Genomic DNA, 19,933 nt, shown 5'->3' with positions numbered 1-19,933 from the left:
TTTTTTTTTTTTTTGTCAACAATTTCTTTCATTTTCTTTATCTCATATCACTATCTCTTCTCTAGCATATGAACAAAAAAGACCCAAATTTTACGGAGAGAGACATGAAATGGAAGATTTGGGAGCAAAAGGAGAAACAGTGCAAAGTCTGAAAGAGACTGAGATGCAAAGAAGGAGGTTTTGTGATTTGTGTGTTTGGCTTGTATATGTCATTTATGGCTTTGGTTTATGCTGCTTGTGCACTATGTTTGAGGAAATTTATGGGATGAAGATGAAGATGAAGAAGAGAGAGATGAGATTATTTTGGTTTTCATGATTTATGGGTTTGGTTTGTGCTGGGTGTGTAATGTGTTTGAAGAAATTTATGGGATGAGGAGAAAGATGACGAAGCCAAAGATGGGGTGTTATGGTTTATGCTGAGTTTGTGATATAGAAGAAGATGGAGATGGGGATAAAGGAAGAGAGAGTTGATCAGTTTTTTTTGGGGAGGGAGAAGGAGATAGGTAGGAGAATTTTTTTTTATTATTGGGTCCTTGTTTTAGTTTTTAGAATAAGTATCGGTGGAGAAATAGGGATAAACAGTTTTTGTTTTTGTTTTTTATTTTTGTTTTAATGTTGAAAACATATAACAAGACTAATTTAACTTTAAATTTGATAATTCTGGAAAATCAGTGGGTTGAAAATCTTCGGAATTCGACAATCTTGAGAGTTAAATCCTGTAAAACCAAATTCAATCAGAGAAAAGACCGGTGGAGGCCGGCCTATGATCCTCCGATGATGATGTTAGTAGGCTGGAATAGAGAGGAAAAATTTCTAAGTGTTTATTCCCTTCTTAAAATGAAAAATCCGAATCCCTTACCTCTATGCAGAGTCGTGTTTATATAGTGTATGGAACGGTTATTTGCTCTGATAACCGTTCCTATTGTCGAGGAGTTCACCAAAATCGGAGGTAACTTCCATGGAAGCTACTTTATCCGAACCGGTGCCTTATTACGAGCAATGGAGATTTTGATTTGTAGGTAAGGTTCAAGTCATTGAATGCTTGGCTCGTCCGTCCCTAACTAGAGGTGGACGTGCCTTAGCTTAAGCATGCTTGCCTCGTCCGTCCTTATCCAGTTTATGACGGACGAGGTAATTTGGCTGTGCCCATGCTTCTTTCTCTTCCCTGTAGACGAGCCATATGGACAATTTTTAAGGTGGTATTTTATAGCATCATCAGTTGCCCCCTTGTCCATGGGTCGTCCTAAGACAAGTAAGACGTGTGTTAGTAGCAGCTGGGTGTGCCACGTGTCAAGAATTTGTTGGTGGAAAAGTCTCGTCGATTGATCTAACCGAGGAGCATGCCACGTGTCTCTTGATGATTCGGTTATGTCGCTTCAGATGCCTGAGTTTGCTCCCTATAAATAGTGGAATACCTCCGGTACCCTCTTCATTTCTGAAATTTCTTCACTTGTCCTTCCTCGTCCTAGATATTCGTCTGGAAGCTTCTCGCGTCTATAGCCTTCCTTCGTCCTAGATCCAGGTATTTCTCTTTTTCTCGTCCTTAGTTTTCTGTTAAGATGGTAGACATTGTACTTTCCTCGTCTAGTGATAGTATAGATAAGGCCATAGACGAATATAATGACGAAACTAGTTATGATAGTTCCAGTAGTAATAGTGACAGTAGTGAGGGGGAATACCACGGACGAGGAGTATGTTTCTGGCGTCCCTGGGCTTCCTATGGAAGTTATATAGGAACAGCTTAGGAAGGCCTCAGGGTCTCAAGTTGGTACTTCGTCCACTGCCCCTCGTTCTGGTCCTTTAGACAAGGAGAAGGTTACCGTGCATAGTTGTGCCATAGATATCCCTTCCAGGATGGATGAGCAGAGATTAAAAAACCTTAGGGAGTGGTACCAAATCCCAGACGAGTTTAACCCTAGGTTGCCCGTCCGAGGAGAATGGTGTTGCAACCCTCACTTTGGGATTGGCGTCTATAAAGCTTACCTCTTGGGGGGTTTAAGATTCCCTTTAAACGCCTTTACTAGGGAGTTGTTGGTTAGGTTAGGTTTAGGAATATGCCAATTCAACCCTAATGCATGGAGACTAATTGTTTCAATGCAAGTTTTGTGGGGTGAAGTATTTGGGAAGGACCGTCCTCTTACTGTGGACGAGTTCCTTTATTGTTACAAGCCTTCAGAGATACACCAATCCCCTAGCTTCCATCAATTTACAGCCAGGGGTAAAAATAGTAGGTTGATCAAGTCCTTGGCCTCGTCTGACAGAAAATGGAAGACGAAATTTTTCTTCATCTCCGGCTTCTGGGCTGGGAATCCTGTAGACGTTGGCCGGGACTCGTTTGGTCGTTATACCGGGGACCTAGGAAACCTTCGTCCAGAGGGTAAGTTGTTCCTCTTTTTCCTTTCACTTTTCTCTTTACATTTTTTCTTTCTTTTTTTTATGCCAACGATCAATTAACAGGAGTGTATCTGTTTCATTCCAGCTGTTGAACGACCGTCCTTAAGCAAGTTTTTCCGTGACCGCGTCCACAGGGCTCGTCTTCACGTGGATAGGGACTTTCACTCTTTGGTCACGCTTAGACGTCTTGCCAAGTGGGGTTTGGGTCCCAATCCATCAGACGAAGCAATTGCACACGAGGTCACAGTAAGAAAAAGTAAGTTTTAGGTTCTCAACGTCTTTGCACTTTGCTTGCTTTGTTTTAATTCTAAAGGTGTTTTCATCTTTTTTCTTTCTTTTTTTTTTTTTTTTTTTAGGAATGGCAACAATGAAAGGGAACAAAGGAAAAGATGTGGCAGCTGAGGGGGATCGTCCTGAGAGTGAGGCTCAAGCTCGTCCTACGACTGGGGAAAAAAGGAAGACATTGTCAAAGAACCTGGACTTGGGAAATCTCCCCAGTCGTCGAGGCAAAAAAGCCAAGCCCAGCTAGTCCCAAGTGATCAAACCTACCCCTCCCTCATCTCAACAGCCAGTGCACGTAGTTGATGTGGACTCGTCCACTCCGATCGAGACCACTCCGTCCCAGACCACTCCGTCCAAGACCGTGTTAACCCCGTCTCAGCCTTCCAGAACGGCCCCCTCAAATATTATTGAGAATGAGGACTTGGCCTGGGAACGTTTTAAGAAGGCTGTGACCGACGAAGACATAAATCCTTGCTATGATATGTCTCTTAAAGATTTTGAACACTCCGGTGTTCATGATCTGTTTAAGGTAAACTTATATCTCGTCTTTATCCAATGATTCATTTTTCTTCCTCGTCTTACCTTTTTTTTTTTTTTTTTTAAACTTTTATTTGCTGTTTCTTTTTTACAGGGCATGTCAAAGTTTATAGCTACGTCCAGGCAAGCCACGGGGTTGGACAAGACGAGGATCCTGCTGGAGATGAGGGTTCAGGAGCTGAAGGCCGATGCGAGGCAATGGGCTGAGGTGGCTGCCAAAACTACGGACGAGGTGAAGGAGTTGAAGACATTGGTTGAGGAGCTGCAAACCAGGGCTGCAGAGAAGGACGCTCATCTTGAGGCCCTACAAAAGAAGAATGATGAGTATGGCGCCCTTCTCTCCAACGTGAAGGAGGACGCAGTGGCTGAGTTTAAATCGTCCAAACAGTATACTGAAGTTTTGGACACTAATTACGCAGCAGGGTTTGAGGATTTCAGAAGTGAAGCTGTGGAAAGGTTCCCTGACATTGACTTCAGTTCCATTCTTCTTAACCTGAATGCTGCGGCCACTAGTTCTCTCGTCCAGACTGGCTCTGATGACGTCAATGTTGAAGACGACGCTACGACCTTGCCCCCTCAGGACGCCTCCAATGTTTCTCCCTCTAGTTGAAAGATTTTTTTTTTTTTTTTTTAACGTATTTCTATTTGGTCCATTTTGTGACCTTTATGTAATTTTAATACATTTGTCTCGTCCAAGGTTTTAGGACGAGGTTTTAAACAATTATCTTAGTTTATTTTGCAATGATTTTTTTTTTTAACGTTAAATATACATTCTTGACTCAATATTATTCTCTTGTGGCATATGTATGGACGAGTTTTATTTATTTTGCTTGCTTGACTTCGTCCATCTTTTATATATATTTGTTTACCATTTTCATTAGAATTTCAAATGTAGTTCATCCATGTGAAATGGTAACAACCAACATTACTGGTTTAAGGACCTGTTAAAAAATGATAAGAACCAACCTGCCTTGTTCATGGACTTGGCTAATTTTTATACTTTGAATTTTTAAGGCTTTCATTGTACTCGTCCATAGCCTGGATTGTTTTAACAAAAGCCTTAATAGGATTAAAGTATAGCCATACGTTTCTTTCGTCCATGGCTTAATATGCACTCGTCTATGCATTCTTGCCCACGTATTAGACGTATTGTGCTTTACCTCGTCCCTGGTATGGACGAGTATGCTTGGGACTTAAGGCTTTGCTTCATCCTCTGATTTGGACGAGAATGCCTTGATGCTTTTCCCTTAGGAAAGCTTGTCATTGTATCCCTGCATTTAGAGAATTGTCTCATTTTTTTTTTTTTTTAACTTTTCAAGGGTAAACTTCAAACGAATGTAGTATGGGAATCAGTGAATTATACAACATTATGTACATTCCACAAATACCATTCATATCACAAGCATTGTTCAAAGACGAGGCAGGCACCTTAGAGGCCAATGCCTTTATTTAAACATAAACTATAACGTCGTCCACAAATTTAACATAACATAATAATAAAGTTTTCAATTGCTGAGCTCGTCCAGGCTGTTATTCTACTGGTAATACTTCCTCAAGTGCTCCACATTCCAAGGATGCTCCAACTTCCTCCCATCAAGGGCTTCTAAGTAATAGGATCCTTGCCTTTTGCAGTTGGCGACTCTACAGGGGCCTTCCCAATTTGGTCCCAACTTCCCATGAGCTGGGTTCTTTGTTGCTAAGGAAATCCTTTTTAGGACGAGGTCCCCTATGTTGAATCGCCTTGGCTTTACCATTGCATCATACCGCCTAGCCATAAGATTCTTATACCTTGCCATCCTTTGCTCAGCGTCCATCCTTACCTTGTCTATCAAATCGAGGTTCAGACGTAGTTGTTCCTCATTAGCTTCGTCCTGGTAGGTCGTCACCCTATGATTGGCCACGTGCACTTCCGCGGGTATAACTGCTTCAGTTCCATATGCTAGCTTGAAAGGAGTTTCTCCCGTAGGAGTTCTCACTGTCGTTCTATATGCCCACAGAACGCCTGGAAACTCATCTGGCCATACTCCCTTAGCCCCCTCAAGCCGAGTCTTGATTATTTTCAACAAGGATCGGTTTGCAACTTCTGCCTGGCCATTAGCTTGCGGGTGGGCTGGTGAGGAGTAGTGATTTTGAATTCCAAAGTGTATGCAAAAATCTCTGAAAATTGCATTGTCAAATTGCCGTCCATTGTCCGATACCAGCACCCTAGGTACTCCAAATCTGCACACAATATTTTTCCACACAAAGTTCTTGACATTCTACTGTGTGATGTTGGCCAAAGGTTCTGCTTCTACCCACTTGGTAAAATAATCAATACCAACCACAAGGAATTTCATTTGCCTTATACCCAGTGGAAATGGACCTAGAATGTCCAGTCCCCATTACGCAAAAGGCCACGGGGCCGTCATTAGAGTTAAATACTCTGATGGTTGCCTGGGGACATTGCTAAACCTTTGGCATTGATCGTAGACCTTGACGTATGCCTTAGCGTCAGCTTGCATATTTGGCCAATAATATCCCGCACGGACGACTTTGTGGACGAGCGATCTGGCGCCTGAATGATTGTCACATGCTCCCTCATGAATTTCTCTCAATATGTAGTTTGCTTTGTCTGGGGCGAAACATCTGAGATAAGGCTGGGAAAAACCTCTTCGGTAGAGAATCTCGTCCATAAGAACATACCTGGCCGCCCTTGCCCTCAGTTTTCTAGCTTCGTCCTTTTCTTCCGGGAGCCGTCCGTCTTTCAAGTACGACACAATTGGAACCATCCAATTCATTCCACTTTCCACCTGTTGCACTTCTGGGATGTCTATACTCAGCATATACTGGATTTCATCAAACTTATCTACGGCTTCGCTCGACGAGGCTTCTTTTGCCAAGGCATCAGCTTCCATGTTCTCCTCCCTTGGGATTTGAACGAAGCTAACTTCTTCAAACTTCTTTACAAGGTGCGTCACTCTGTTTAGATACTTCCTCATTCGTTCTTCTTTAGCTTCAAACATTCCATTCACCTGGCCTATAATCAACTGAGAATCTCCCAAGACGAGGAGTGACTTTGCTTCTACAGACTTGGCCAATTCCAGTCCTTTAAGAAGAGCTTCGTACTCGACTTCATTATTAGTTGTCTGGTACTGCAAACGAACTCTGTGTTTTAATTTGTCCCCCTCTGGAGATTGCAAAACCACACCTATTCTGCCTGCGTGCAGCGTAGACGAGCCATCCACATGGACGATCCACTTGCTGTTTTCCATTTCACCTTCATCCTCACAACTTAAGGTAAATTCAGCGATGAAATCTGCCAGAGCTTGGGCTTTTATGGCATGCCTTGGCTGGTATTTTATGTCAAACTCATTGAGCTCGACAGCCCATTGGATCAAACGTCCTGCAACCTCTAACTTGTTCATGGCCTTCTTAAGTGGGTGATCTGTCATGACGTTAATAACATGAGCTTGAAAATAATGCCTTAGTTTTCTGGAAGCCGCTATCAACGCAAAAGCCAATTTCTCCATTAACGTGTACCGTCCTTCTGCTCTCCTCAATGCTTTGCTAGTATAGTACACAGGTCTCTGAACCTTGCTCTCTTCCCTCACCAGTGCTGAACTCACAGCGTGTGGAGTGACTGCCAAATATAAGTACAACTCTTCTCCGGGCACAGACGAGCTCAATAATGGGGCTTTGGTGAGATATATCTTCAAATCTTCAAAAGCTTTCTGACACTCGCCGGTCCATTCAAATGCTTTTTTAAGAACCTTAAAAAATGGCAAACATTTGTCAGTAGCTTTAGAAACAAACCTGTTGAGGGCGGCAACTCATCCGGTGAGGGACTGAACTTCTTTAACATTACTCGGAGGCTTCATATCCAATATTGCTTGAATTTTGTTAGGGTTTGCTTCGATTCCTCTGTAGGAAACCATAAATCCTAAGAACTTCCCCGATGATACTCCAAAAGCACACTTGCTAGGGTTCAACTTCATATGATACTGCCTCAGCGTGTCAAATGTTTCCTACAAATCGACCAAATGCCTCTCCTCATCCTGAGTTTTTACCAACATATCATCTATGTATACTTCCATATTCCTCCCGATCTGCGGACGAAACATGTGATTGACCAGACGTTGGTATGTTGCCCCAGCATTCTTTAAACCGAAAGACATTACTTCATAACAAAATAGTCCCTGACTAGTGATAAAGGACATCTTCTCTTGGTCCACTTCATCCATCCTAATTTGATTGTAACCAGAGAAAGCATCAAGGAAACTAAGCAACTTATGGCCTGTGGTAGAATCTACCAATTGATCAATACGCGGCTACGGGTAACTGTCCTTAGGACAAGCCTTATTTAAGTCAGTGAAATCAACGCACATTCTCCATTTGCCGTTCGCCTTCTTGACCATGACCACGTTGGCTAACCAGTCAGGATAGTATACCTCTCGAATAAACTTCGCCGCAATTAACTTCTGAACTTCCTCCTTAACAGCATTGTCTCTCTCCGGGGCAAACACTCTCTTTTTTTGTCGCACTGGTTTAGAGGAAGGGCATACACTCAGACGGTGGGTAATGACACTAGGATCTATACCCAGCATGTCTTTGTGACTCCATGCGAACACATCTTTGTTTCTTTTCAAAAAACAAATGAGATCTTTCTTGATCTTCACTTCCAGATCTGCTCCAACCATGGTACACCTCTCAGGGTTATCATCATCTAAAGGAATATCTTCCAACGCTTCAATGGGTTCTGCTACAACTTTCTTTTCTTCGATATTCATTGTTTGAACTTGCTCGTCCGCAGCCAACATGGCTAGGTAACACTCTTTTGCTGCTAATTGGTCTCCCTGTACTTGGCCTACCCCATGTTCCGTTGGGAACTTGACTGACAAGTGGTAAGTAGATGTAACTGCCTTTCACCTATTTAGGGTTGGCCTCCCAATTATTGCATTGTAAGAAGACGAACAATCAACTACGAGGAAGTTCACCTCCTTGGTAACTTGCTGCAGATATGCCCCCACTGTCACTGGTAATGAAATACTACCCACAAGTTGCACCTTCATTCCACCAAAACCTACTAGGAGGGAGCTCGCTGGAGGGAGCAAGTCTCGTCCTAACCTCATCTGCTGAAAGGCTGGATAGTACAAGATATCAGCAGAACTTCCATTATCTATCAACACCCTTCTAGTCTTGTAATCCGCAATTAGGAGGGTGATGACAATAGCATCGTCATGAGGGTGATGGACTATCTCTGCATCCTCATCCGTGAGAGTGATCGCCTGCTCGTCCATAGTCCCTGCACTCGATGATCGTCCAGAAAGTTGAACGCTCTGTACTGCTTTCAAATATGTTTTCTTTGACTTAGACGACTGTCCTGCAGTACTTCCCCCCAGAATGATTCTTATTTCTCCGAGTGATGGCCGTGACGATTCTTCTACCTTGGCTTTCAATTTCTCGTCTTTGTGATCTCATCCGAGGAAATTTTTCAGCTTCCCTTGTCTGATGAGATTTTCAATCTGCTGCTTCAGATCGAAACACTCGTCCGTGTCGTGCCCGTGATCTCTATGGAAGCGACAATACTTATTTCTATTGCGTTTATTGGGATCTCCCTTCATCTTCTCCGGCCACTTTAAGGAAGGCTCGTCTTTGATTTGCATGAGAACTTGTTCGAGTGGAACGTTCAAAGGAGTGTATTGTTGATTCCTTGCTGACGGACCTGCCCTCTTCTCTCGGTCTTTCTTATCCTCCGTTCGTCCCTTTTTTGGACGAGGACCCTGTTCAGAATGACGAGCAGGATTTGTTTCTATTCTCTCAGCCCTCTTCCTCTTCTTAGCTATAATCGCATCTTTTGCATTCATGAAATTCTAGGCTGAATGGACGAGTTCAGCCATGGACTGAGGTTCCTTCTCATAAATTTTATGTATAAACAAGTCAGAATTGACCCCATTATGAAAAGCTGCCAATAGTAGCTTATCATCTACCTCGTCCACGGTCAGGGCTTTCCTATTGAAACGTGTGATGAAGGAACGCAAGCTTTCATTTTCCCCCTGTTCTATCGTTAACAGACTGGAAGTAGATCGTCTATGACGCTGACCCCCTATGAAGTTATTAACAAACAACTTGCTTAATTCTCCAAAAGAACTTACTGAATTCGGGGGTAATTTGCTGAACCATACTCTAGCCGGACCCTTGAGAGTGGTAGGGAAGGCTCTACACATTATTTCATCTGGAACTCCTTGAAGATGCATAGTGGTCTTGAAGGTGGCAATGTGGTCAAAAGGATCTCGATTCCCATCGTATGAATCTAAAGAAGGCATTTTAAACTTCGATGGTAGGGGATGGCCATTGATGGAAGCCGTAAAGGGAGAGTCAGTTCTATGAACCAAATCTTCTACTGGGTTCGCCCTCCTCATATTCTCCTTCATTTCGTCCATGGCCTTCTTCATCTGATCCATCTCTTTCTTCAAGTTAGATGCCCTTCGCGAAGTGGTATCCCTCGACTGACTCCCATGCTGAAAGTTCTCTCTGCCCTCTTGACTTTGAGTTTGCCCTTCTTCTTCATGCTCTTGATGCGTCTGCCTTCTTAAATTAACCTCTCTCCGTAAGTCCTGATTTTGGCGAGTTAACTCCGCCATCGCAGCCGCCATAGAATGCATATGTTGGACAGACGGGGCCTGTATATCCGGTGCAGATTGGCGATCGCGATGAGGATTACTCGATGCGTCCCTACTCTGTTGAGGGCCTGGGCTAGTTGCCCTTGATCTAGTCCGAACCATTTCAAACCCTTTCACAAGAGAAAGAAATCGCAGAACTAAACAAGTTCAAGAGCGAGAAATACGTTTCCCACAGACGGCGCCAACTGATAATTCTGGAAAATCAGTGGGTTGAAAATCTTCGGACTTCGACAATCTTGAGAGTTAAATCCTGTAAAACCAAATTCAATCAGAGAAAAGACCGGTGGAGGCCGGCCTATGATCCTCCGATGATGAAGTTAGTAAGCTGGAATAGAGAGGAAAATTTTCTAAGTGTTTATTCCCTTCTCAAAATGAAAAATCCGAATCCCTTACCTCTATGCAGAGTCGTGTTTATATAGTGTATGGAACGGTTATTTGTTCTGATAACCGTTCCTATTGTCGAGGAGTTCACCAAAATCGGAGGTAACTTCCATGGAAGTTACTTTATCCGAACCGGTGCCTTATTACGAGCAATGGAGATTTTGATTTGTAGGTAAGGTTCAAGTCATTGAATGCTTGGCTCGTCCGTCCCTAACTAGAGGTGGACGTGCCTTAGCATAGGCATGTTTGCCTTGTTCGTCCTTCGGGACGAACGAGGCCTCGTCCATCCTTATCCAGTTTATGACGGACGAGGTAATTTGGCTGTGCCCATGCTTCTTTCTCTTCCCTGTAGACGAGCCATATGGACAATTTTTAAGGTGGTATTTTATAGCATCATCAAAATTTATGGAGGAAAAAAATGTCAGAGAAAGAATTATCCGTCGGAGTCATTGTTAACCAAAAAGTAAGAGGGAACTGTTTTTAGTCGACTTTATATGCCTTCTTCTTCTACTTCTTTTTCTGGAAAAATCAAAAACAAAAAAGGTCGTTTTACTAGGAAGTAGTTCTCTTTTTCTTGATCGGAATGTCTGCAAACAAAGATTGAAACAGGTTTTTAAGTTTAGAATGATACGTGATCCTTCCAACCGGTAAGAATCTGGGCTTGAATTGTCTTACGGCTTGATGCAGTTGGTGAACAGATTTCTCTCTCTCCAAATTTCTCAGTTTTTTTTCTTTCTCCATTCTTTGCGACTCTCCCTCTATTTCTCAGATTCTCTCAGCTTTTCATTGGGAATGCGGCATTTGGGTTTGTGTTTTTATAAAGGAGATTGATATGAAGACTCAAACGGTCAGTCAAAAATATTAAAAAAGACTCTCAAACGGTGTACCATGCCGTTTTTTAAAGAATTAACTCTACACATGTCAACATTTTAAGGGGTTTTTTTTTTTTCCTTACGTGTCAGCACCTTGTAAAAGCTTCTGCTATTATATATAGTGTTAGATATGATATATTGATAGATGTTTTGAATGAAGTATGAAAAGTACAAAACTTTTTGTACCGATAAAGTTCATGGATGGACTTATAAATAAATGGATTTGAAATGGTTGGGTATAAGATATTATTTCAAATTTATAACACACAAGTGTTTATTATTTTGGGAGCAAAATCCTCAAAATTCTTATGTTCCATGTGTTAATAAATTTTATATTTAAGAGTTTTTCTTAAAATCTATATCCAACCTCAATTTAATTATTTAGTTTCTTTAAAAATACTTTCATGTGGTTGTTATGTCAAGTTTCCGATGGATAAAGATATAAAACTATATATGAAAAATAGACATGGGATTGAGCAAGTATAGGTTTGTCAGTTATGCAACACATGAAGATGCAATTTATATGGGGTTTTACTTGAAACAAATTTGTAAAGTTGTGATTTACAACTATTTTGTGTTGGCTTTAATTCCGTGTCAAATTTGATTGGAATTATGTTCAATCTTATGTACCCTGTATTGTATGTAGGATTTTTTTATAAGGGTTGTGTGTGTAAGAGAGAGCGTGAAGACTCAAGGTAAATTGAAGACCAAAGAAGTTTTCGCAGGTAGCTCGCAAGTAGCCTTCCTGCGAAGTGAAGTATATGCTCAGCACATAACTGGAATGCAAAGATTTATGACAGGATGGTGACAGCTAGTTTTTGCAAGTGTTTCACGGGTAAGACCTTCCAGTGAGATACCCACGAAACATTCTGTTTTTCTATTTTGTCATATCTACTCCACTACATCCTCACTCACACTATATATACCATCATTACCCATATATGTTGAGGTGTGTTTTTTAAAAAGAACACCCTAGCCAGAACCTTTGAGAGTTAGAGATTGTTATACCCACAATCCTTTACACAATCCATTGTGGTTTTTCTCAACTCCTACCTCTCTATTTCCGAATCCTTGAGAGGTTAATAGCCCAAACACTTACCACACCCATTCTGAATATAAAGTAAGGTTTTAATGCTATTGGGAAGTATTGGAAGAAGCCAAGTTTTGGCGGATGCAATCGGGCGTATTGCGGGATTTGGAAAGCTAGACAAGACACGATTCTGAGAAACTTTATTGGAGTAGGAGCTTGGAGGGCTTAGATGTATTGGGTAGATTAGGCTTGAAGGGTCTCTTACTATTCATGTATCCCAACTTATTATCTAATGGATTGATTTACCACTTGGAGGGCAGCAGAAAAGTTTTTCGTCGAGTACTTTGGTTTCCTCTTCAATAATATTTCGGCGTGTTATCTTGTGTTTGCATTCTTCTTCCCTACTCTTTTAGCTTTCATTTTACTGTTGTGATTTGTTGAATTCAGCTCAGAGTAGTTTTATTGTTTGTTAGCTCGCATTTACTCTATTCCGCACTTAGTTTAAGTTAGAGTAAAATCAATTAAGACGTAATCTTTAATTTGGGGGTCTAAACAACTCTTGTATTTTTCACACAATTTCGAGCTTTCAAAATCTATATGAACTTAATGGTCGGGCTTGCTTCAATGTAATGTATATATGTAGAATATGCAACTTTGAAGAAGCAACTGGCAAGTCCTGCATTACCACTGCCCTAGTGCCCTGATTAACAAAAGGCTAAAAGTTCACATGGTAGTGGACTAGTGAGAAGAGGTAAAACATCTCCTCCATCCAACGAGGAGGGTTTAGTAACTAGGTTAGTTTTTTACCTCTCCTCCATCCAACGAGGAGGGTTTAGTAACTAGGTTAGTTTCATTTGAAGGCGACAATGAAATGAGGTTGGTCGCAAACAATATGTAATAGTCAAATATGTGGCCAACCCTGATTAGGTATATTAAAGATCCGTAACAAACTCTAAAATTTGGGAACTGTGTTGTTGTCTTGTAGTAGTCAAACATGCTTAATTTGGAGACATACACTGCCCATTTTTGTCTTTTCTCATAGAGGTTAGTGTATGTTTGAACAAATCTTGTTGAAAGACAATAAATTAGAATTTGTCAGGCATAAAGCTAAAGTCATTCCAGAGTGAAGTTTTATTAGTGTTGAATATTAGCTATTATATATTTCATGTTGAATATGCTATTATGAATGCAGAAGCGGAAGAATAAAGTATAAAACACAATAACATGAGGGTTATAGGGTTCAGCCTAACAACTTACGTCCACAAAGAAAACTCTAAAGGGCTACATCTTTTATTTATTAGAGTGTAGTACAAATCTTATGTTACAATGAATCATAGCATGAGTGTATATACATATATATAGTAAACTAAATTCTAGACTAATAGACTTTTAGTACAAGTAAGAAATTTGGTTTGCACACAAAGTACAATTAGGTTTAAAACTATGCTAATGGGCTAATATATCTTTGACAATAAAGAGATCATTTCCCCATGGCTGCATGAAGAGATTATGATAATGAAGGGAACAAATATAAGTGAACTCTGAGATTAGTCTTCATTTGATGTCATTCAATTTACATAAATTCGCAATTCAAAAAAAAAAAAGATAAATAAATCTATAATAAATAAATGCACCATAATGATTTGGAAAGTGGAAACATACAAAAAGGAAATCAGCTCTTTATGGAGAACAGATCGAGAGATTTGACAAAGGCAGCTTGTTTTAGTTCGCAATTTGGTTGTTCAAGTTGAATAAATTCTAAAAGCTAGAGGATAGGCAAAATGATTATGGCCCTGATGGAAGAAAATGAAGATAATAGATTAGATCACCAACCTTAAAGTAGTTGTAACGAGGTTTTGTTGAGCTGATCATGGTCCTAGATGATTGAGGTGTTTAGTTTTGTTCTCACTGTTGGCTTTGAATTAATTAAGCTATTTGACTTCATTTTTTTTTTTTTTTCACTTGCTTTTGCTGGCTTTCTTTAAGAGGTCAGAACGATAGAAGAACACACAACAGTAATTTGTATTGTTAATAGAGTCACAAAAACTCAACGAATAGACATCAAAACTGAATTTTCCCTTTTACTTTAGGGCATGGTAAGGTATGGATCTAATATATCTTTGACAATAAAGAGATCATTTCCCCATGGCTGCATGAAGAGATTATGATAATGAAGGGAACAAATATAAGTGAACTCTGAGATTAGTCTTCATTTGATGTCATTCAATTTACATAAATTCGCAATTCAAAAAAAAAAAAGATAAATAAATCTATAATAAATAAATGCACCATAATGATTTGGAAAGTGGAAACATACAAAAAGGAAATCAGCTCTTTATGGAGAACAGATCGAGAGATTTGACAAAGGCAGCTTGTTTTAGTTCGCAATTTGGTTGTTCAAGTTGAATAAATTCTAAAAGCTAGAGGATAGGCAAAATGATTATGGCCCTGATGGAAGAAAATGAAGATAATAGATTAGATCACCAACCTTAAAGTAGTTGTAACGAGGTTTTGTTGAGCTGATCATGGTCCTAGATGATTGAGGTGTTTAGTTTTGTTCTCACTGTTGGCTTTGAATTAATTAAGCTATTTGACTTCATTTTTTTTTTTTTTTCACTTGCTTTTGCTGGCTTTCTTTAAGAGGTCAGAACGATAGAAGAACACACAACAGTAATTTGTATTGTTAATAGAGTCACAAAAACTCAACGAATAGACATCAAAACTGAATTTTCCCTTTTACTTTAGGGCATGGTAAGGTATGGAATTTCATGGTTTTATTGATGATTGATATTATTTTGCTCTTTCAGTGAAAATAGTGAAAAAAAAAAATTCCATGTTATTTTTTCGTTAATTGATGAATGGTAGGTATATGTGAAGTGCTAATTTTCACACACAAATCACAATAAACCAGAGCAGGATTCAATATTTGCTTTAAATATATGCTATAAGACAGAGGCTGCATGTATGAAATACAGATATAATTAAAGATTCATTATCTGTGTAATGCTGGCTATACCTTATATTTCAGCATTTTTTTTTTTCTGAACAATGTAAAAATAAATGAGCTATTCAGAACCTCATGAGAAATACATTTCATGATCTACCGATCGGTTTCAATAAGTCTTTGGATGCATATTGATGTTCTTGGGCCAAACTTAGATGCGGCAATAGGCAGTCTGAAGTCTCTTGGCTGGTTTTGCAAACATAGGTTTTGATTATCTTCTATTATTGTCCTGACCAATTGCTTGTATATATCTACTGTACATCTGTAAATCTCATCATTCTAGACATCTAACTTTTGGTGCACAGTCTCTATCATTCATCCCTTTTACGAAGCAGAAGAAAGCTATAAAAACAAGGTAATGGTCCCACAATTAAACTTGTTCATAAATATATATTAGATTAGTGTGTTTCGTACGCTTGAATTGTTTTAGTTCATATTCTTTGAATAAAGTAGACCCAAATGATTACTTGGAGCTTTTTTTTCTTTTTTTCTTTTTTTGCGCTCCTAATCATTTCCCATTGAATTTTTGCAGAATATATACCATGCATATAAGAATCAAGAAGTAATGGATTGTGTGTAGCGTGTAGCGTTCTTGTAAAGATATGGTGATCTTTCACTTGTGAAATAAACACACATTTATTTTCTTAGTACAAAGCCCGTAAGAGGTTGCATATGATCCGCCATTCATCAACATGCCTTTTGCTTTGTTGGAACTCAACTCCATATCATATTTGCCTTAATTGGAGGATAAGTTAGTTTGCAGATCACGATTTCTTTTTATCTATGTCAGCGGCTCAGTGCTGCTACTCCATATTTTCAGCAACTCATTCATGTTGCATTGCAAAATGTTTTGCACAATCTTGACCGACTTGATTATGTAAACTACGTACGACTGATCAGTACTAACATGACAGAGAGCCAAGATGACCTAGCTATTACCATTATTTTTTGTTCCAACTAGGCAAATAGGCAATCTTAACAAGTCAATGCTAATACTAATACTAATGTGCTTCCGATGCTATTATTAAGATGATTATTAAAAGGTGATCGCTTCAACTGAGCATTCTTGATATTAGCGATTACGGTAGCCTAAAATCAATTAATGTTATTCTGCAGTTGAAAATTCATAATCATTGGTCTCGTGTCATTTTCTGAATTTCTTTTTTGGGGTGGTTGAGATGATCTCTATTATACTAAAACTTAAGAACTATATTCTCTAGTTATTTAATCTGATGCTTGAACAAATAATGCAACTCTAGTTTTAGTCTCATATTACTCCTATATCGGTGGTGTTAGCTGTTAGGAACAACCGTACTAGCTTTTGTATTAAGCATTTGCGTTTGAATGAGTGATTATTGCTCTTTTTGTTTCTAAAATTAATCACCATCCATACTCTTTTCAGACGTCAAGTTGGCTCCAAGGTACTTAACTTCTTACCATTACTCTAGTGACGCGTTGCCGTATTTACTGCACCATGCTCTACTATTCTGATTTATTTATGTAGGCATAATGTATATCATGAAGAGACTTCAAGACCTTAATATATATATATATATATATAATATAATATGAAATATATTAGAACGCAACTTAATCTAAAAACTCAAATTTAAGGGCCTGGACCTAATTAATAATTCTTCAACTTCTTTATCCTTCAAGACTTAAGCTCCCACATTTAAACCCAACAAGTTATTGAAATTTGAAAGTGTATAATATACTAGAAGGTAAAAACACCCAAGAAATTATTGAAACTAGTCAAGGGGCTTGCGCAATGCGTGGATAAGGTTGTAAGCTAGTATATGAAAAGGTTATGTAGAATGTTTAACATATTTTAAAGTAATAACATGAAACAACACATTTTTTCTCATTCCAAAAAAATACTTGCAGTTAAATTTTCAATTAGAATTTTTTATACAAGTGACATTAGCTAATCAATTATATATATGAGAAGCTCACTTGATGTTGGTGATGTAGAGAGATAGAGCTGGGAGAGGGTGAGTTAGACTTATTCCATACTTAAATGATGTTATATAGGTTCCTCCCAATATTATCATGAACCTTTTTTTTTTTAAAGAATCACAAACATTAATATTTATTCATGATTCGAGATAGATTAAGAAGAGAATCAAACACAAAGGCAAAATCCCTTGTGTGTGAATGTGTGTGTTTGATTCCAAAAAAAGTGAGGAGAAAATTGGGAATAAAACTTCTTTCTCATGTTGCTAGATCACAATTCATGTAAAATAAATGAAATGTTAAATAGGCACCTTGACTTTCACATTGCAATTGAAACTTTCATAATTGACTCATTCATATCCTTACAATTAATCATTAACTTTCACTTGATAGAACCATCGAATGAAAGAAATCTCCACAATCTTCCTTGCTCATTGCTCCACTGAGCAACATGTAAAATAACTATTTTTCATTCATTTAATGGCAACATTTATTCCTCTCCATTTTCCCTTAGCTCTTCAAGATATGTGTTCTCTATGATCTGTTACCATTAATATAACAAAATGGATGTCCTACCTCAAGCTCATTACTGACCTAAATGTTGCAATCCATTAAAAAAAACCCAACATTATTACATTCTAATTAAGATAAGAATAAATATTTGTAAATTCTTGGCACTAACTAACTAATAAAACATCTCCTTAATTTGTATGTGTCACACATTTGGCACATGTAACTCCAATATAAATTGCATGTCCATATTAACAATCTACACAAAGGTAGAAATTTTTGGATGGAGGTAGGGGAAATTTGGTTCAAGGATTTCTTTGAATTCTATTGGAGGAATTAAGAAAAGAAAGGAAAAAAAGCCCACCAAACCTCACTTTGTCATTGCCAGTAAAGAGTATTTTGGACGCAAAATTGCATTGGTAGCTTCTATATAGTGAACTCCATTTCAACTTCTGTGGCATTAGAATTGTAATTATACTATAGCCCTTCATAGACACAACATGCCATTAACGATCCTCAAATCCTACAAAATTAAACCATTAATCAACATGAGAAAATGAAATTTGGAAGTCGTAAATGTATGGCATAATTATTTTTAGCTATAACGTGAGTGTTTGTGTGAAGTTGATTTAAACTAATGCAAAAGTGAGTGAGGCATTTTATCAATCACGTGATTTGCTTGTTCCAAATGGGAATAAGATGAATGTTTTGCAACATGAATCCACCCAAATATTACACCTAAGCAAAAGCCTATTTCTCAGGGTGTTCAAAGAGCTCCTTTCCTTTCTCCATTACACCTCCTTTTTGATTTGTTTCTATATAGTTAACAATTAACAGGAATATATTGAACAACTATGGTATTTAAATAAACAATGATTATCCAACAATCATGTAGTCTAAACCCAAAAACTTCATAGCAATTTGAATCAGCAACTGCGGAAAAATATAGCTAACATAATCAAAAGAGACAAAAGAGAAATTATCTTTAATACAAAGGCCTTTGAAAGCCTCTTCACTGCGGACCAAAGAATTTGGGGTCATAAGCTCCACTGATTGAAGCAAAAAGAGACGGGATTTTCAAAACAAATTAATGCCATAAAATACCAAAAGATTATACATTGAACTAGAATTGTGAATCCAAAAAGCACAAAGTTATCAAACAAAACAGCACAGGGAAAACCAATTATGCATGGATAAACATATCTAAAGCGGATTACCCACAAATCCATTATAAAATAAATTATATAAAAAAATAAATTTTATAAAAAAATAAAAATAAAAATAAAAAAAACAATCTAAACATATCTAAAGCGGATTACCCACAAATCCATATAAAAAAATAAATTATATAAAAAAATAAATTTAATAAAAAAAAAAAAAACAATCATGGGAGGAAAAGAGGAAAAACTCACATTGAGTTCGTACTGGTAAAAAACAATGTGAGAGGAAAGAGAAATTGGAAATCTTAAAGGAATTTAATTCCGGGAGTGGTAGCTGAAGCATCTAAAGAACTAGAAGAGTCAGAGACTCAGAGGTAAAAAGGGATGGCATATTATTTATTACCCATTAACTAACCCTCATCGTTTACATAAGCTATTAAAGATGAGCTTAAATTTTTTAAAATGTATAGTGTTTTAGTCACAACTTTTGGCTACTTTAAAACGTTCTTTTGTGAAGAATGGCAAGAAGAAGTTAACGTGAAAGCCTACATGCAAGATTAGAGAGCGACATGGCAAAACCTTATGCTCTCATGTATGAGGTCTCTGCTTTTATATATATATATATATATATATATCGATTGATTGATTGATAACGATATTGATTTAAAAGTGCATTATGTACTAAAAGGTAAAAACTTAAAATGCTTTAGTATAATATATTGTTAGGTATACACGTGCGAGTAAAGTCTTATATTAAATAAGAATGATAAGAAAGAGTGATTAATATTACATAGTTGGATCCAAACTCATAAACTTAAGTCTTTTGGGTTAAATATTGTTCTTATATGTTATATTAACTACTTAGTCTGAGAGTTTGCAATGTATTATTTCCCCAACAAGCGGTATTAGAGCTCAGGTGGTGTGCGGTGAAGATGGCAAGGTGTTCAAGGTCCATTTCCTAGAAGGGACAGAGCAAGTCTGAAGGGCCCACACAAACAATCCTAGAGCTAGTGATTCCAATGGACAAGAATGTATGAGTTAGTCATGCAGGGTTGATAGGCAAAGGAAAGCAAGTAGGACTTGTTCGTGGCATAGAGACAGAGATTCACATGTAAGGGAAAAATTTATTAGGTATACATGTGTGAGGA

General features: G+C 38.3%; 2 long non-coding RNA genes across 2 annotated transcripts; one reads left to right on the top strand and one right to left on the bottom strand.

Annotated features, from left to right (window-relative positions):
• Window positions 1-14,750: 14,750 nt before the first annotated feature.
• On the top strand, window positions 14,751-15,926 carry LOC136063922 (uncharacterized). Its single transcript, XR_010625572.1, has 2 exons — window positions 14,751-15,514; window positions 15,692-15,926. It is a non-coding gene; the product is annotated as an uncharacterized LOC136063922 (long non-coding RNA).
• Window positions 15,927-17,439: 1,513 nt separating this feature from the next.
• On the bottom strand, window positions 17,440-19,227 carry LOC136063923 (uncharacterized). The gene is made up of 2 exons (XR_010625573.1): window positions 19,038-19,227; window positions 17,440-18,148 (listed from the first exon to the last, which is right to left on the bottom strand). It is a non-coding gene; the product is annotated as an uncharacterized LOC136063923 (long non-coding RNA).
• Between the last annotated feature and the right edge of the window lie 706 nt (window positions 19,228-19,933).

Source organism: Quercus suber, unplaced genomic scaffold, assembly GCF_002906115.3.
Source record: "Quercus suber isolate HL8 unplaced genomic scaffold, Cork oak 2.0 scaffold_596, whole genome shotgun sequence".
Lineage (NCBI taxonomy): Eukaryota > Viridiplantae > Streptophyta > Magnoliopsida > Fagales > Fagaceae > Quercus > Quercus suber.
The sequence above is the reverse complement of the archived record's forward strand: the minus strand, read 5'-3'. Positions and strand labels throughout refer to the sequence as shown.